Here is an 18,477-nt window from a genome sequence, read left to right on the forward strand (position 1 = left end):
GGTTAGGGTTAGGGTTGCTATTAGGGTTAGGGTTAGGGATGAATACCCATTAGAGCTCAAGATATTCTTCAATAACTTTTTTTCTGTAGGTCATAGAGACTTGGAAGTTGGTTCCATCTCCACTAATGTGCCTATGCCCGATCCATTGGTACCACCCCCGAGCTTCTACGACCTTTGGAAGTGGTAGGGTTAGGGTTGTGATTAGTGTTTGATTTTTTGGTTGTGATTAGGGTTAGGGTTAGGGCTGAAAACCTATAGGAGTTCAAGATATTGTTCAATAACTTTTTTTCTGAAGGTCATAGAGACTTGGAAGTTGGTTCCATCTCCACTAATGTGGCTCTGCCCGATCCATTGGGACCATCCCCGAGCTTCTACGACCTTCGGAAATGGTGAAACCACCAAATCTATTAAAAAAAAGTACAAGATATTTTTGAATAACTTTTCTTCTGAAAGTCCCAGAGACTTGTGCATTTCATGATTAATAAAGGGTGGCCTGCCACACAACCACACCGAATTTCAGCACGTTTCGAGCAAGCAGCGCGGAGTTATTCCAATTAATCCCTAATATGGGTTAGGGTTGCAATTAGGGTTAGGGTTAGGGTTGCAATTAGGGTTAGGGTTAGGGTTGCTATTAGGGTTAGGGTTAGGGATGAATACCCATTGGAGCTCAAGATATTCTTCAATAACTTTTTTTCTGTAGGTCATAGAGATTTGGAAGTTGGTTCCATCTCCACTAATGTGCCTATGCCCGATCCATTGGTACCACCCCCAAGCTTCTACGACCTTTGGAAGGGGTAGGGTTAGGGTTGTGATTAGTGTTTGATTTTTTGGTTGTGATTAGGGTTAGGGTTAGGGCTGAAACCCTATAGGAGTTCAAGATATTGTTCAATAACTTTTTTTCTGAAGGTCATAGAGACTTGGAAGTTGGTTCCATCTCCACTAATGTGGCTCTGCCCGATCCATTGGGACCATCCCCGAGCTTCTACGACCTTCGGAAATGGTGAAACCACCAAATCTATTAAAAAAAAGTACAAGATATTTTTGAATAACTTTTCTTCTGAAAGTCCTAGAGACTTGTGCATTTCATGATTAATAAAGGGTGGCCTGCCACACAACCACACCGAATTTCAGCATGTTTCGAGCAAGCAGCGCAGAGTTATTCCAATTAATCCCTAATATGGGTTAGGGTTGCAATTAGGGTTAGGGTTAGGGTTGCAATTAGGGTTAGGGTTGTGATTAGGGTTAGGGTTAGGGTTGCTATTAGGGTTAGGGTTAGGGATGAATACCCATTGGAGCTCAAGATATTCTTCAATAACTTTTTTTCTGTAGGTCATAGAGACTTGGAAGTTGGTTCCATCTCCACTAATGTGCCTATGCCCGATCCATTGGTACCACCCCCAAGCTTCTACGACCTTTGGAAGTGGTAGGGTTAGGGTTGTGATTAGTGTTTGATTTTTTGGTTGTGATTAGGGTTAGGGTTAGGGCTGAAAACCTATAGGAGTTCAAGATATTGTTCAATAACTTTTTTTCTGAAGGTCATAGAGACTTGGAAGTTGGTTCCATCTCCACTAATGTGGCTCTGCCCGATCCATTGGGACCATCCCCGAGCTTCTACGACCTTCGGAAATGGTGAAACCACCAAATCTATTAAAAAAAAGTACAAGATATTTTTGAATAACTTTTCTTCTGAAAGTCCTAGAGACTTGTGCATTTCATGATTAATAAAGGGTGGCCTGCCACACAACCACACCGAATTTCAGCATGTTTCGAGCAAGCAGCGCGGAGTTATTCCAATTAATCCCTAATATGGGTTAGGGTTGCAATTAGGGTTAGGGTTAGGGTTGCAATTAGGGTTAGGGTTGTGATTAGGGTTAGGGTTAGGGTTGCTATTAGGGTTAGGGTTAGGGATGAATACCCATTGGAGCTCAAGATATTCTTCAATAACTTTTTTTCTGTAGGTCATAGAGACTTGGAAGTTGGTTCCATCTCCACTAATGTGCCTATGTCCGATCCATTGGTACCACCCCCGAGCTTCTACGACCTTTGGAAGTGGTAGGGTTAGGGTTGTGATTAGTGTTTGATTTTTTGGTTGTGATTAGGGTTAGGGTTAGGGCTGAAAACCTATAGGAGTTCAAGATATTGTTCAATAACTTTTTTTCTGAAGGTCATAGAGACTTGGAAGTTGGTTCCATCTCCACTAATGTGGCTCTGCCCGATCCATTGGGACCATCCCCGAGCTTCTACGACCTTCGGAAATGGTGAAACCACCAAATCTATTAAAAAAAAGTACAAGATATTTTTGAATAACTTTTCTTCTGAAAGTCCCAGAGACTTGTGCATTTCATGATTAATAAAGGGTGGCCTGCCACACAACCACACCGAATTTCAGCACGTTTCGAGCAAGCAGCGCGGAGTTATTCCAATTAATCCCTAATATGGGTTAGGGTTGCAATTAGGGTTAGGGTTAGGGTTGCAATTAGGGTTAGGGTTAGGGTTGCTATTAGGGTTAGGGTTAGGGATGAATACCCATTGGAGCTCAAGATATTCTTCAATAACTTTTTTTCTGTAGGTCATAGAGACTTGGAAGTTGGTTCCATCTCCACTAATGTGCCTATGCCCGATCCATTGGTACCACCCCCAAGCTTCTACGACCTTTGGAAGGGGTAGGGTTAGGGTTGTGATTAGTGTTTGATTTTTTGGTTGTGATTAGGGTTAGGGTTAGGGCTGAAACCCTATAGGAGTTCAAGATATTGTTCAATAACTTTTTTTCTGAAGGTCATAGAGACTTGGAAGTTGGTTCCATCTCCACTAATGTGGCTCTGCCCGATCCATTGGGACCATCCCCGAGCTTCTACGACCTTCGGAAATGGTGAAACCACCAAATCTATTAAAAAAAAGTACAAGATATTTTTGAATAACTTTTCTTCTGAAAGTCCTAGAGACTTGTGCATTTCATGATTAATAAAGGGTGGCCTGCCACACAACCACACCGAATTTCAGCATGTTTCGAGCAAGCAGCGCAGAGTTATTCCAATTAATCCCTAATATGGGTTAGGGTTGCAATTAGGGTTAGGGTTAGGGTTGCAATTAGGGTTAGGGTTGTGATTAGGGTTAGGGTTAGGGTTGCTATTAGGGTTAGGGTTAGGGATGAATACCCATTGGAGCTCAAGATATTCTTCAATAACTTTTTTTCTGTAGGTCATAGAGACTTGGAAGTTGGTTCCATCTCCACTAATGTGCCTATGCCCGATCCATTGGTACCACCCCCAAGCTTCTACGACCTTTGGAAGGGGTAGGGTTAGGGTTGTGATTAGTGTTTGATTTTTTGGTTGTGATTAGGGTTAGGGTTAGGGCTGAAAACCTATAGGAGTTCAAGATATTGTTCAATAACTTTTTTTCTGAAGGTCATAGAGACTTGGAAGTTGGTTCCATCTCCACTAATGTGGCTCTGCCCGATCCATTGGGACCATCCCCGAGCTTCTACGACCTTCGGAAATGGTGAAACCACCAAATCTATTAAAAAAAAGTACAAGATATTTTTGAATAACTTTTCTTCTGAAAGTCCTAGAGACTTGTGCATTTCATGATTAATAAAGGGTGGCCTGCCACACAACCACACCGAATTTCAGCATGTTTCGAGCAAGCAGCGCGGAGTTATTCCAATTAATCCCTAATATGGGTTAGGGTTGCAATTAGGGTTAGGGTTAGGGTTGCAATTAGGGTTAGGGTTGTGATTAGGGTTAGGGTTAGGGTTGCTATTAGGGTTAGGGTTAGGGATGAATACCCATTGGAGCTCAAGATATTCTTCAATAACTTTTTTTCTGTAGGTCATAGAGACTTGGAAGTTGGTTCCATCTCCACTAATGTGCCTATGCCCGATCCATTGGTACCACCCCCGAGCTTCTACGACCTTTGGAAGGGGTAGGGTTAGGGTTGTGATTAGTGTTTGATTTTTTGGTTGTGATTAGGGTTAGGGTTAGGGCTGAAAACCTATAGGAGTTCAAGATATTGTTCAATAACTTTTTTTCTGAAGGTCATAGAGACTTGGAAGTTGGTTCCATCTCCACTAATGTGGCTCTGCACGATTCATTGGGACCATCCCCGAGCTTCTACGACCTTCGGAAATGGTGAAACCACCAAATCTATTAAAAAAAAGTACAAGATATTTTTGAATAACTTTTCTTCTGAAGGTCCCAGAGACTTGTGCATTTCATGATTAATAAAGGGTGGCCTGCCACACAACCACACCGAATTTCAGCACGTTTCGAGCAAGCAGCGCGGAGTTATTCCAATTAATCCCTAATATGGGTTAGGGTTGCAATTAGGGTTAGGGTTAGGGTTGCAATTAGGGTTAGGGTTAGGGTTGCTATTAGGGTTAGGGTTAGGGATGAATACCCATTGGAGCTCAAGATATTCTTCAATAACTTTTTTTCTGTAGGTCATAGAGACTTGGAAGTTGGTTCCATCTCCACTAATGTGCCTATGCCCGATCCATTGGTACCACCCCCGAGCTTCTACGACCTTTGGAAGGGGTAGGGTTAGGGTTGTGATTAGTGTTTGATTTTTTGGTTGTGATTAGGGTTAGGGTTAGGGCTGAAAACCTATAGGAGTTCAAGATATTGTTCAATAACTTTTTTTCTGAAGGTCATAGAGACTTGGAAGTTGGTTCCATCTCCACTAATGTGGCTCTGCCCGATCCATTGGGACCATCCCCGAGCTTCTACGACCTTCGGAAATGGTGAAACCACCAAATCTATTAAAAAAAAGTACAAGATATTTTTGAATAACTTTTCTTCTGAAAGTCCTAGAGACTTGTGCATTTCATGATTAATAAAGGGTGGCCTGCCACACAACCACACCGAATTTCAGCATGTTTCGAGCAAGCAGCGCAGAGTTATTCCAATTAATCCCTAATATGGGTTAGGGTTGCAATTAGGGTTAGGGTTAGGGTTGCAATTAGGGTTAGGGTTGTGATTAGGGTTAGGGTTAGGGTTGCTATTAGGGTTAGGGTTAGGGATGAATACCCATTGGAGCTCAAGATATTCTTCAATAACTTTTTTTCTGTAGGTCATAGAGACTTGGAAGTTGGTTCCATCTCCACTAATGTGCCTATGCCCGATCCATTGGTACCACCCCCGAGCTTCTACGACCTTTGGAAGGGGTAGGGTTAGGGTTGTGATTAGTGTTTGATTTTTTGGTTGTGATTAGGGTTAGGGTTAGGGCTGAAAACCTATAGGAGTTCAAGATATTGTTCAATAACTTTTTTTCTGAAGGTCATAGAGACTTGGAAGTTGGTTCCATCTCCACTAATGTGGCTCTGCCCGATCCATTGGGACCATCCCCGAGCTTCTACGACCTTCGGAAATGGTGAAACCACCAAATCTATTAAAAAAAAGTACAAGATATTTTTGAATAACTTTTCTTCTGAAAGTCCTAGAGACTTGTGCATTTCATGATTAATAAAGGGTGGCCTGCCACACAACCACACCGAATTTCAGCATGTTTCGAGCAAGCAGCGCGGAGTTATTCCAATTAATCCCTAATATGGGTTAGGGTTGCAATTAGGGTTAGGGTTAGGGTTGCAATTAGGGTTAGGGTTGTGATTAGGGTTAGGGTTAGGGTTGCTATTAGGGTTAGGGTTAGGGATGAATACCCATTGGAGCTCAAGATATTCTTCAATAACTTTTTTTCTGTAGGTCATAGAGACTTGGAAGTTGGTTCCATCTCCACTAATGTGCCTATGTCCGATCCATTGGTACCACCCCCGAGCTTCTACGACCTTTGGAAGGGGTAGGGTTAGGGTTGTGATTAGTGTTTGATTTTTTGGTTGTGATTAGGGTTAGGGTTAGGGCTGAAAACCTATAGGAGTTCAAGATATTGTTCAATAACTTTTTTTCTGAAGGTCATAAAGACTTGGAAGTTGGTTACATCTCCACTAATGTGGCTCTGCCCGATCCATTGGGACCATCCCCGAGCTTCTACGACCTTCGGAAATGGTGAAACCACCAAATCTATTAAAAAAAAGTACAAGATATTTTTGAATAACTTTTCTTCTGAAAGTCCCAGAGACTTGTGCATTTCATGATTAATAAAGGGTGGCCTGCCACACAACCACACCGAATTTCAGCACGTTTCGAGCAAGCAGCGCGGAGTTATTCCAATTAATCCCTAATATGGGTTAGGGTTGCAATTAGGGTTAGGGTTAGGGTTGCAATTAGGGTTAGGGTTAGGGTTGCTATTAGGGTTAGGGTTAGGGATGAATACCCATTGGAGCTCAAGATATTCTTCAATAACTTTTTTTCTGTAGGTCATAGAGACTTGGAAGTTGGTTCCATCTCCACTAATGTGCCTATGCCCGATCCATTGGTACCACCCCCGAGCTTCTACGACCTTTGGAAGGGGTAGGGTTAGGGTTGTGATTAGTGTTTGATTTTTTGGTTGTGATTAGGGTTAGGGTTAGGGCTGAAAACCTATAGGAGTTCAAGATATTGTTCAATAACTTTTTTTCTGAAGGTCATAGAGACTTGGAAGTTGGTTCCATCTCCACTAATGTGGCTCTGCCCGATCCATTGGGACCATCCCCGAGCTTCTACGACCTTCGGAAATGGTGAAACCACCAAATCTATTAAAAAAAAGTACAAGATATTTTTGAATAACTTTTCTTCTGAAAGTCCTAGAGACTTGTGCATTTCATGATTAATAAAGGGTGGCCTGCCACACAACCACACCGAATTTCAGCATGTTTCGAGCAAGCAGCGTGGAGTTATTCCAATTAATCCCTAATATGGGTTAGGGTTGCAATTAGGGTTAGGGTTAGGGTTGCAATTAGGGTTAGGGTTGTGATTAGGGTTAGGGTTAGGGTTGCTATTAGGGTTAGGGTTAGGGATGAATACCCATTGGAGCTCAAGATATTCTTCAATAACTTTTTTTCTGTAGGTCATAGAGACTTGGAAGTTGGTTCCATCTCCACTAATGTGCCTATGCCCGATCCATTGGTACCACCCCCGAGCTTCTACGACCTTTGGAAGGGGTAGGGTTAGGGTTGTGATTAGTGTTTGATTTTTTGGTTGTGATTAGGGTTAGGGTTAGGGCTGAAAACCTATAGGAGTTCAAGATATTGTTCAATAACTTTTTTTCTGAAGGTCATAGAGACTTGGAAGTTGGTTCCATCTCCACTAATGTGGCTCTGCCCGATCCATTGGGACCATCCCCGAGCTTCTACGACCTTCGGAAATGGTGAAACCACCAAATCTATTAAAAAAAAGTACAAGATATTTTTGAATAACTTTTCTTCTGAAAGTCCTAGAGACTTGTGCATTTCATGATTAATAAAGGGTGGCCTGCCACACAACCACACCGAATTTCAGCATGTTTCGAGCAAGCAGCGCGGAGTTATTCCAATTAATCCCTAATATGGGTTAGGGTTGCAATTAGGGTTAGGGTTAGGGTTGCAATTAGGGTTAGGGTTGTGATTAGGGTTAGGGTTAGGGTTGCTATTAGGGTTAGGGTTAGGGATGAATACCCATTGGAGCTCAAGATATTCTTCAATAACTTTTTTTCTGTAGGTCATAGAGACTTGGAAGTTGGTTCCATCTCCACTAATGTGCCTATGTCCGATCCATTGGTACCACCCCCGAGCTTCTACGACCTTTGGAAGGGGTAGGGTTAGGGTTGTGATTAGTGTTTGATTTTTTGGTTGTGATTAGGGTTAGGGTTAGGGCTGAAAACCTATAGGAGTTCAAGATATTGTTCAATAACTTTTTTTCTGAAGGTCATAAAGACTTGGAAGTTGGTTACATCTCCACTAATGTGGCTCTGCCCGATCCATTGGGACCATCCCCGAGCTTCTACGACCTTCGGAAATGGTGAAACCACCAAATCTATTAAAAAAAAGTACAAGATATTTTTGAATAACTTTTCTTCTGAAAGTCCCAGAGACTTGTGCATTTCATGATTAATAAAGGGTGGCCTGCCACACAACCACACCGAATTTCAGCACGTTTCGAGCAAGCAGCGCGGAGTTATTCCAATTAATCCCTAATATGGGTTAGGGTTGCAATTAGGGTTAGGGTTAGGGTTGCAATTAGGGTTAGGGTTAGGGTTGCTATTAGGGTTAGGGTTAGGGATGAATACCCATTGGAGCTCAAGATATTCTTCAATAACTTTTTTTCTGTAGGTCATAGAGACTTGGAAGTTGGTTCCATCTCCACTAATGTGCCTATGCCCGATCCATTGGTACCACCCCCGAGCTTCTACGACCTTTGGAAGGGGTAGGGTTAGGGTTGTGATTAGTGTTTGATTTTTTGGTTGTGATTAGGGTTAGGGTTAGGGCTGAAAACCTATAGGAGTTCAAGATATTGTTCAATAACTTTTTTTCTGAAGGTCATAGAGACTTGGAAGTTGGTTCCATCTCCACTAATGTGGCTCTGCCCGATCCATTGGGACCATCCCCGAGCTTCTACGACCTTCGGAAATGGTGAAACCACCAAATCTATTAAAAAAAAGTACAAGATATTTTTGAATAACTTTTCTTCTGAAAGTCCTAGAGACTTGTGCATTTCATGATTAATAAAGGGTGGCCTGCCACACAACCACACCGAATTTCAGCATGTTTCGAGCAAGCAGCGTGGAGTTATTCCAATTAATCCCTAATATGGGTTAGGGTTGCAATTAGGGTTAGGGTTAGGGTTGCAATTAGGGTTAGGGTTGTGATTAGGGTTAGGGTTAGGGTTGCTATTAGGGTTAGGGTTAGGGATGAATACCCATTGGAGCTCAAGATATTCTTCAATAACTTTTTTTCTGTAGGTCATAGAGACTTGGAAGTTGGTTCCATCTCCACTAATGTGCCTATGCCCGATCCATTGGTACCACCCCCGAGCTTCTACGACCTTTGGAAGGGGTAGGGTTAGGGTTGTGATTAGTGTTTGATTTTTTGGTTGTGATTAGGGTTAGGGTTAGGGCTGAAAACCTATAGGAGTTCAAGATATTGTTCAATAACTTTTTTTCTGAAGGTCATAGAGACTTGGAAGTTGGTTCCATCTCCACTAATGTGGCTCTGCCCGATCCATTGGGACCATCCCCGAGCTTCTACGACCTTCGGAAATGGTGAAACCACCAAATCTATTAAAAAAAAGTACAAGATATTTTTGAATAACTTTTCTTCTGAAAGTCCTAGAGACTTGTGCATTTCATGATTAATAAAGGGTGGCCTGCCACACAACCACACCGAATTTCAGCATGTTTCGAGCAAGCAGCGCGGAGTTATTCCAATTAATCCCTAATATGGGTTAGGGTTGCAATTAGGGTTAGGGTTAGGGTTGCAATTAGGGTTAGGGTTAGGGTTGCTATTAGGGTTAGGGTTAGGGATGAATACCCATTGGAGCTCAAGATATTCTTCAATAACTTTTTTTCTGTAGGTCATAGAGACTTGGAAGTTGGTTCCATCTCCACTAATGTGCCTATGCCCGATCCATTGGTACCACCCCCGAGCTTCTACGACCTTTGGAAGGGGTAGGGTTAGGGTTGTGATTAGTGTTTGATTTTTTGGTTGTGATTAGGGTTAGGGTTAGGGCTGAAAACCTATAGGAGTTCAAGATATTGTTCAATAACGTTTTTTCTGAAGGTCATAGAGACTTGGAAGTTGGTTCCATCTCCACTAATGTGGCTCTGCCCGATCCATTGGGACCATCCCCGAGCTTCTACGACCTTCGGAAATGGTGAAACCACTAAATCTATAAAAAAAAAGTACAAGATATTTTTGAATAACTTTTCTTCTGAAAGTCCTAGAGACTTGTGCATTTCATGATTAATAAAGGGTGGCCTGCCACACAACCACACCGAATTTCAGCATGTTTCGAGCAAGCAGCGCGGAGTTATTCCAATTAATCCCTAATATGGGTTAGGGTTGCAATTAGGGTTAGGGTTAGGGTTGCAATTAGGGTTAGGGTTGTGATTAGGGTTAGGGTTAGGGTTGCTATTAGGGTTAGGGTTAGGGATGAATACCCATTGGAGCTCAAGATATTCTTCAATAACTTTTTTTCTGTAGGTCATAGAGACTTGGAAGTTGGTTCCATCTCCACTAATGTGCCTATGCCCGATCCATTGGTACCACCCCCGAGCTTCTACGACCTTTGGAAGGGGTAGGGTTAGGGTTGTGATTAGTGTTTGATTTTTTGGTTGTGATTAGGGTTAGGGTTAGGGCTGAAAACCTATAGGAGTTCAAGATATTGTTCAATAACTTTTTTTCTGAAGGTCATAGAGACTTGGAAGTTGGTTCCATCTCCACTAATGTGGCTCTGCCCGATCCATTGGGACCATCCCCGAGCTTCTACGACCTTCGGAAATGGTGAAACCACCAAATCTATTTAAAAAAAGTACAAGATATTTTTGAATAACTTTTCTTCTGAAAGTCCTAGAGACTTGTGCATTTCATGATTAATAAAGGGTGGCCTGCCACACAACCACACCGAATTTCAGCATGTTTCGAGCAAGCAGCGCGGAGTTATTCCAATTAATCCCTAATATGGGTTAGGGTTGCAATTAGGGTTAGGGTTAGGGTTGCAATTAGGGTTAGGGTTAGGGTTGCTATTAGGGTTAGGGTTAGGGATGAATACCCATTGGAGCTCAAGATATTCTTCAATAACTTTTTTTCTGTAGGTCATAGAGACTTGGAAGTTGGTTCCATCTCCACTAATGTGCCTATGCCCGATCCATTGGTACCACCCCCGAGCTTCTACGACCTTTGGAAGGGGTAGGGTTAGGGTTGTGATTAGTGTTTGATTTTTTGGTTGTGATTAGGGTTAGGGTTAGGGCTGAAAACCTATAGGAGTTCAAGATATTGTTCAATAACTTTTTTTCTGAAGGTCATAGAGACTTGGAAGTTGGTTCCATCTCCACTAATGTGGCTCTGCCCGATCCATTGGGACCATCCCCGAGCTTCTACGACCTTCGGAAATGGTGAAACCACTAAATCTATAAAAAAAAAGTACAAGATATTTTTGAATAACTTTTCTTCTGAAAGTCCTAGAGACTTGTGCATTTCATGATTAATAAAGGGTGGCCTGCCACACAACCACACCGAATTTCAGCATGTTTCGAGCAAGCAGCGCGGAGTTATTCCAATTAATCCCTAATATGGGTTAGGGTTGCAATTAGGGTTAGGGTTAGGGTTGCAATTAGGGTTAGGGTTGTGATTAGGGTTAGGGTTAGGGTTGCTATTAGGGTTAGGGTTAGGGATGAATACCCATTGGAGCTCAAGATATTCTTCAATAACTTTTTTTCTGTAGGTCATAGAGACTTGGAAGTTGGTTCCATCTCCACTAATGTGGCTCTGCCCGATCCATTGGGACCATCCCCGAGCTTCTACGACCTTCGGAAATGGTGAAACCACTAAATCTATAAAAAAAAAGTACAAGATATTTTTGAATAACTTTTCTTCTGAAAGTCCTAGAGACTTGTGCATTTCATGATTAATAAAGGGTGGCCTGCCACACAACCACACCGAATTTCAGCATGTTTCGAGCAAGCAGCGCGGAGTTATTCCAATTAATCCCTAATATGGGTTAGGGTTGCAATTAGGGTTAGGGTTAGGGTTGCAATTAGGGTTAGGGTTGTGATTAGGGTTAGGGTTAGGGTTGCTATTAGGGTTAGGGTTAGGGATGAATACCCATTGGAGCTCAAGATATTCTTCAATAACTTTTTTTCTGTAGGTCATAGAGACTTGGAAGTTGGTTCCATCTCCACTAATGTGGCTCTGCCCGATCCATTGGGACCATCCCCGAGCTTCTACGACCTTCGGAAATGGTGAAACCACTAAATCTATAAAAAAAAAGTACAAGATATTTTTGAATAACTTTTCTTCTGAAAGTCCTAGAGACTTGTGCATTTCATGATTAATAAAGGGTGGCCTGCCACACAACCACACCGAATTTCAGCATGTTTCGAGCAAGCAGCGCGGAGTTATTCCAATTAATCCCTAATATGGGTTAGGGTTGCAATTAGGGTTAGGGTTAGGGTTGCAATTAGGGTTAGGGTTGTGATTAGGGTTAGGGTTAGGGTTGCTATTAGGGTTAGGGTTAGGGATGAATACCCATTGGAGCTCAAGATATTCTTCAATAACTTTTTTTCTGTAGGTCATAGAGACTTGGAAGTTGGTTCCATCTCCACTAATGTGCCTATGCCCGATCCATTGGTACCACCCCCAAGCTTCTACGACCTTTGGAAGGGGTAGGGTTAGGGTTGTGATTAGTGTTTGATTTTTTGGTTGTGATTAGGGTTAGGGTTAGGGCTGAAACCCTATAGGAGTTCAAGATATTGTTCAATAACTTTTTTTCTGAAGGTCATAGAGACTTGGAAGTTGGTTCCATCTCCACTAATGTGGCTCTGCCCGATCCATTGGGACCATCCCCGAGCTTCTACGACCTTCGGAAATGGTGAAACCACCAAATCTATTAAAAAAAAGTACAAGATATTTTTGAATAACTTTTCTTCTGAAAGTCCTAGAGACTTGTGCATTTCATGATTAATAAAGGGTGGCCTGCCACACAACCACACCGAATTTCAGCATGTTTCGAGCAAGCAGCGCAGAGTTATTCCAATTAATCCCTAATATGGGTTAGGGTTGCAATTAGGGTTAGGGTTAGGGTTGCAATTAGGGTTAGGGTTGTGATTAGGGTTAGGGTTAGGGTTGCTATTAGGGTTAGGGTTAGGGATGAATACCCATTGGAGCTCAAGATATTCTTCAATAACTTTTTTTCTGTAGGTCATAGAGACTTGGAAGTTGGTTCCATCTCCACTAATGTGCCTATGCCCGATCCATTGGTACCACCCCCAAGCTTCTACGACCTTTGGAAGGGGTAGGGTTAGGGTTGTGATTAGTGTTTGATTTTTTGGTTGTGATTAGGGTTAGGGTTAGGGCTGAAAACCTATAGGAGTTCAAGATATTGTTCAATAACTTTTTTTCTGAAGGTCATAGAGACTTGGAAGTTGGTTCCATCTCCACTAATGTGGCTCTGCCCGATCCATTGGGACCATCCCCGAGCTTCTACGACCTTCGGAAATGGTGAAACCACCAAATCTATTAAAAAAAAGTACAAGATATTTTTGAATAACTTTTCTTCTGAAAGTCCTAGAGACTTGTGCATTTCATGATTAATAAAGGGTGGCCTGCCACACAACCACACCGAATTTCAGCATGTTTCGAGCAAGCAGCGCGGAGTTATTCCAATTAATCCCTAATATGGGTTAGGGTTGCAATTAGGGTTAGGGTTAGGGTTGCAATTAGGGTTAGGGTTGTGATTAGGGTTAGGGTTAGGGTTGCTATTAGGGTTAGGGTTAGGGATGAATACCCATTGGAGCTCAAGATATTCTTCAATAACTTTTTTTCTGTAGGTCATAGAGACTTGGAAGTTGGTTCCATCTCCACTAATGTGCCTATGCCCGATCCATTGGTACCACCCCCGAGCTTCTACGACCTTTGGAAGGGGTAGGGTTAGGGTTGTGATTAGTGTTTGATTTTTTGGTTGTGATTAGGGTTAGGGTTAGGGCTGAAAACCTATAGGAGTTCAAGATATTGTTCAATAACTTTTTTTCTGAAGGTCATAGAGACTTGGAAGTTGGTTCCATCTCCACTAATGTGGCTCTGCCCGATTCATTGGGACCATCCCCGAGCTTCTACGACCTTCGGAAATGGTGAAACCACCAAATCTGTTAAAAAAAAGTACAAGATATTTTTGAATAACTTTTCTTCTGAAGGTCCCAGAGACTTGTGCATTTCATGATTAATAAAGGGTGGCCTGCCACACAACCACACCGAATTTCAGCACGTTTCGAGCAAGCAGCGCGGAGTTATTCCAATTAATCCCTAATATGGGTTAGGGTTGCAATTAGGGTTAGGGTTAGGGTTGCAATTAGGGTTAGGGTTAGGGTTGCTATTAGGGTTAGGGTTAGGGATGAATACCCATTGGAGCTCAAGATATTCTTCAATAACTTTTTTTCTGTAGGTCATAGAGACTTGGAAGTTGGTTCCATCTCCACTAATGTGCCTATGCCCGATCCATTGGTACCACCCCCGAGCTTCTACGACCTTTGGAAGGGGTAGGGTTAGGGTTGTGATTAGTGTTTGATTTTTTGGTTGTGATTAGGGTTAGGGTTAGGGCTGAAAACCTATAGGAGTTCAAGATATTGTTCAATAACTTTTTTTCTGAAGGTCATAGAGACTTGGAAGTTGGTTCCATCTCCACTAATGTGGCTCTGCCCGATTCATTGGGACCATCCCCGAGCTTCTACGACCTTCGGAAATGGTGAAACCACCAAATCTATTAAAAAAAAGTACAAGATATTTTTGAATAACTTTTCTTCTGAAGGTCCCAGAGACTTGTGCATTTCATGATTAATAAAGGGTGGCCTGCCACACAACCACACCGAATTTCAGCACGTTTCGAGCAAGCAGCGCGGAGTTATTCCAATTAATCCCTAATATGGGTTAGGGTTGCAATTAGGGTTAGGGTTAGGGTTGCAATTAGGGTTAGGGTTAGGGTTGCTATTAGGGTTAGGGTTAGGGATGAATACCCATTGGAGCTCAAGATATTCTTCAATAACTTTTTTTCTGTAGGTCATAGAGACTTGGAAGTTGGTTCCATCTCCACTAATGTGCCTATGCCCGATCCATTGGTACCACCCCCAAGCTTCTACGACCTTTGGAAGGGGTAGGGTTAGGGTTGTGATTAGTGTTTGATTTTTTGGTTGTGATTAGGGTTAGGGTTAGGGCTGAAAACCTATAGGAGTTCAAGATATTGTTCAATAACTTTTTTTCTGAAGGTCATAGAGACTTGGAAGTTGGTTCCATCTCCACTAATGTGGCTCTGCCCGATCCATTGGGACCATCCCCGAGCTTCTACGACCTTCGGAAATGGTGAAACCACCAAATCTATTAAAAAAAAGTACAAGATATTTTTGAATAACTTTTCTTCTGAAAGTCCTAGAGACTTGTGCATTTCATGATTAATAAAGGGTGGCCTGCCACACAACCACACCGAATTTCAGCATGTTTCGAGCAAGCAGCGCAGAGTTATTCCAATTAATCCCTAATATGGGTTAGGGTTGCAATTAGGGTTAGGGTTAGGGTTGCAATTAGGGTTAGGGTTGTGATTAGGGTTAGGGTTAGGGTTGCTATTAGGGTTAGGGTTAGGGATGAATACCCATTGGAGCTCAAGATATTCTTCAATAACTTTTTTTCTGTAGGTCATAGAGACTTGGAAGTTGGTTCCATCTCCACTAATGTGCCTATGCCCGATCCATTGGTACCACCCCCAAGCTTCTACGACCTTTGGAAGGGGTAGGGTTAGGGTTGTGATTAGTGTTTGATTTTTTGGTTGTGATTAGGGTTAGGGTTAGGGCTGAAAACCTATAGGAGTTCAAGATATTGTTCAATAACTTTTTTTCTGAAGGTCATAGAGACTTGGAAGTTGGTTCCATCTCCACTAATGTGGCTCTGCCCGATCCATTGGGACCATCCCCGAGCTTCTACGACCTTCGGAAATGGTGAAACCACCAAATCTATTAAAAAAAAGTACAAGATATTTTTGAATAACTTTTCTTCTGAAAGTCCTAGAGACTTGTGCATTTCATGATTAATAAAGGGTGGCCTGCCACACAACCACACCGAATTTCAGCATGTTTCGAGCAAGCAGCGCGGAGTTATTCCAATTAATCCCTAATATGGGTTAGGGTTGCAATTAGGGTTAGGGTTAGGGTTGCAATTAGGGTTAGGGTTGTGATTAGGGTTAGGGTTAGGGTTGCTATTAGGGTTAGGGTTAGGGATGAATACCCATTGGAGCTCAAGATATTCTTCAATAACTTTTTTTCTGTAGGTCATAGAGACTTGGAAGTTGGTTCCATCTCCACTAATGTGCCTATGCCCGATCCATTGGTACCACCCCCGAGCTTCTACGACCTTTGGAAGGGGTAGGGTTAGGGTTGTGATTAGTGTTTGATTTTTTGGTTGTGATTAGGGTTAGGGTTAGGGCTGAAAACCTATAGGAGTTCAAGATATTGTTCAATAACTTTTTTTCTGAAGGTCATAGAGACTTGGAAGTTGGTTCCATCTCCACTAATGTGGCTCTGCCCGATTCATTGGGACCATCCCCGAGCTTCTACGACCTTCGGAAATGGTGAAACCACCAAATCTGTTAAAAAAAAGTACAAGATATTTTTGAATAACTTTTCTTCTGAAGGTCCCAGAGACTTGTGCATTTCATGATTAATAAAGGGTGGCCTGCCACACAACCACACCGAATTTCAGCACGTTTCGAGCAAGCAGCGCGGAGTTATTCCAATTAATCCCTAATATGGGTTAGGGTTGCAATTAGGGTTAGGGTTAGGGTTGCAATTAGGGTTAGGGTTAGGGTTGCTATTAGGGTTAGGGTTAGGGATGAATACCCATTGGAGCTCAAGATATTCTTCAATAACTTTTTTTCTGTAGGTCATAGAGACTTGGAAGTTGGTTCCATCTCCACTAATGTGCCTATGCCCGATCCATTGGTACCACCCCCAAGCTTCTACGACCTTTGGAAGGGGTAGGGTTAGGGTTGTGATTAGTGTTTGATTTTTTGGTTGTGATTAGGGTTAGGGTTAGGGCTGAAAACCTATAGGAGTTCAAGATATTGTTCAATAACTTTTTTTCTGAAGGTCATAGAGACTTGGAAGTTGGTTCCATCTCCACTAATGTGGCTCTGCCCGATCCATTGGGACCATCCCCGAGCTTCTACGACCTTCGGAAATGGTGAAACCACCAAATCTATTAAAAAAAAGTACAAGATATTTTTGAATAACTTTTCTTCTGAAAGTCCTAGAGACTTGTGCATTTCATGATTAATAAAGGGTGGCCTGCCACACAACCACACCGAATTTCAGCATGTTTCGAGCAAGCAGCGCAGAGTTATTCCAATTAATCCCTAATATGGGTTAGGGTTGCAATTAGGGTTAGGGTTAGGGTTGCAATTAGGGTTAGGGTTGTGATTAGGGTTAGGGTTAGGGTTGCTATTAGGGTTAGGGTTAGGGATGAATACCCATTGGAGCTCAAGATATTCTTCAATAACTTTTTTTCTGTAGGTCATAGAGACTTGGAAGTTGGTTCCATCTCCACTAATGTGCCTATGCCCGATCCATTGGTACCACCCCCAAGCTTCTACGACCTTTGGAAGGGGTAGGGTTAGGGTTGTGATTAGTGTTTGATTTTTTGGTTGTGATTAGGGTTAGGGTTAGGGCTGAAAACCTATAGGAGTTCAAGATATTGTTCAATAACTTTTTTTCTGAAGGTCATAGAGACTTGGAAGTTGGTTCCATCTCCACTAATGTGGCTCTGCCCGATCCATTGGGACCATCCCCGAGCTTCTACGACCTTCGGAAATGGTGAAACCACCAAATCTATTAAAAAAAAGTACAAGATATTTTTGAATAACTTTTCTTCTGAAAGTCCTAGAGACTTGTGCATTTCATGATTAATAAAGGGTGGCCTGCCACACAACCACACCGAATTTCAGCATGTTTCGAGCAAGCAGCGCGGAGTTATTCCAATTAATCCCTAATATGGGTTAGGGTTGCAATTAGGGTTAGGGTTAGGGTTGCAATTAGGGTTAGGGTTGTGATTAGGGTTAGGGTTAGGGTTGCTATTAGGGTTAGGGTTAGGGATGAATACCCATTGGAGCTCAAGATATTCTTCAATAACTTTTTTTCTGTAGGTCATAGAGACTTGGAAGTTGGTTCCATCTCCACTAATGTGCCTATGCCCGATCCATTGGTACCACCCCCGAGCTTCTACGACCTTTGGAAGGGGTAGGGTTAGGGTTGTGATTAGTGTTTGATTTTTTGGTTGTGATTAGGGTTAGGGTTAGGGCTGAAAACCTATAGGAGTTCAAGATATTGTTCAATAACTTTTTTTCTGAAGGTCATAGAGACTTGGAAGTTGGTTCCATCTCCACTAATGTGGCTCTGCCCGATTCATTGGGACCATCCCCGAGCTTCTACGACCTTCGGAAATGGTGAAACCACCAAATCTGTTAAAAAAAAGTACAAGATATTTTTGAATAACTTTTCTTCTGAAGGTCCCAGAGACTTGTGCATTTCATGATTAATAAAGGGTGGCCTGCCACACAACCACACCGAATTTCAGCACGTTTCGAGCAAGCAGCGCGGAGTTATTCCAATTAATCCCTAATATGGGTTAGGGTTGCAATTAGGGTTAGGGTTAGGGTTGCAATTAGGGTTAGGGTTAGGGTTGCTATTAGGGTTAGGGTTAGGGATGAATACCCATTGGAGCTCAAGATATTCTTCAATAACTTTTTTTCTGTAGGTCATAGAGACTTGGAAGTTGGTTCCATCTCCACTAATGTGCCTATGCCCGATCCATTGGTACCACCCCCGAGCTTCTACGACCTTTGGAAGGGGTAGGGTTAGGGTTGTGATTAGTGTTTGATTTTT

Source organism: Paralichthys olivaceus, chromosome 13, assembly GCF_024713975.1.
Source record: "Paralichthys olivaceus isolate ysfri-2021 chromosome 13, ASM2471397v2, whole genome shotgun sequence".
Taxonomy (NCBI): Eukaryota; Metazoa; Chordata; class Actinopteri; order Pleuronectiformes; family Paralichthyidae; genus Paralichthys; species Paralichthys olivaceus.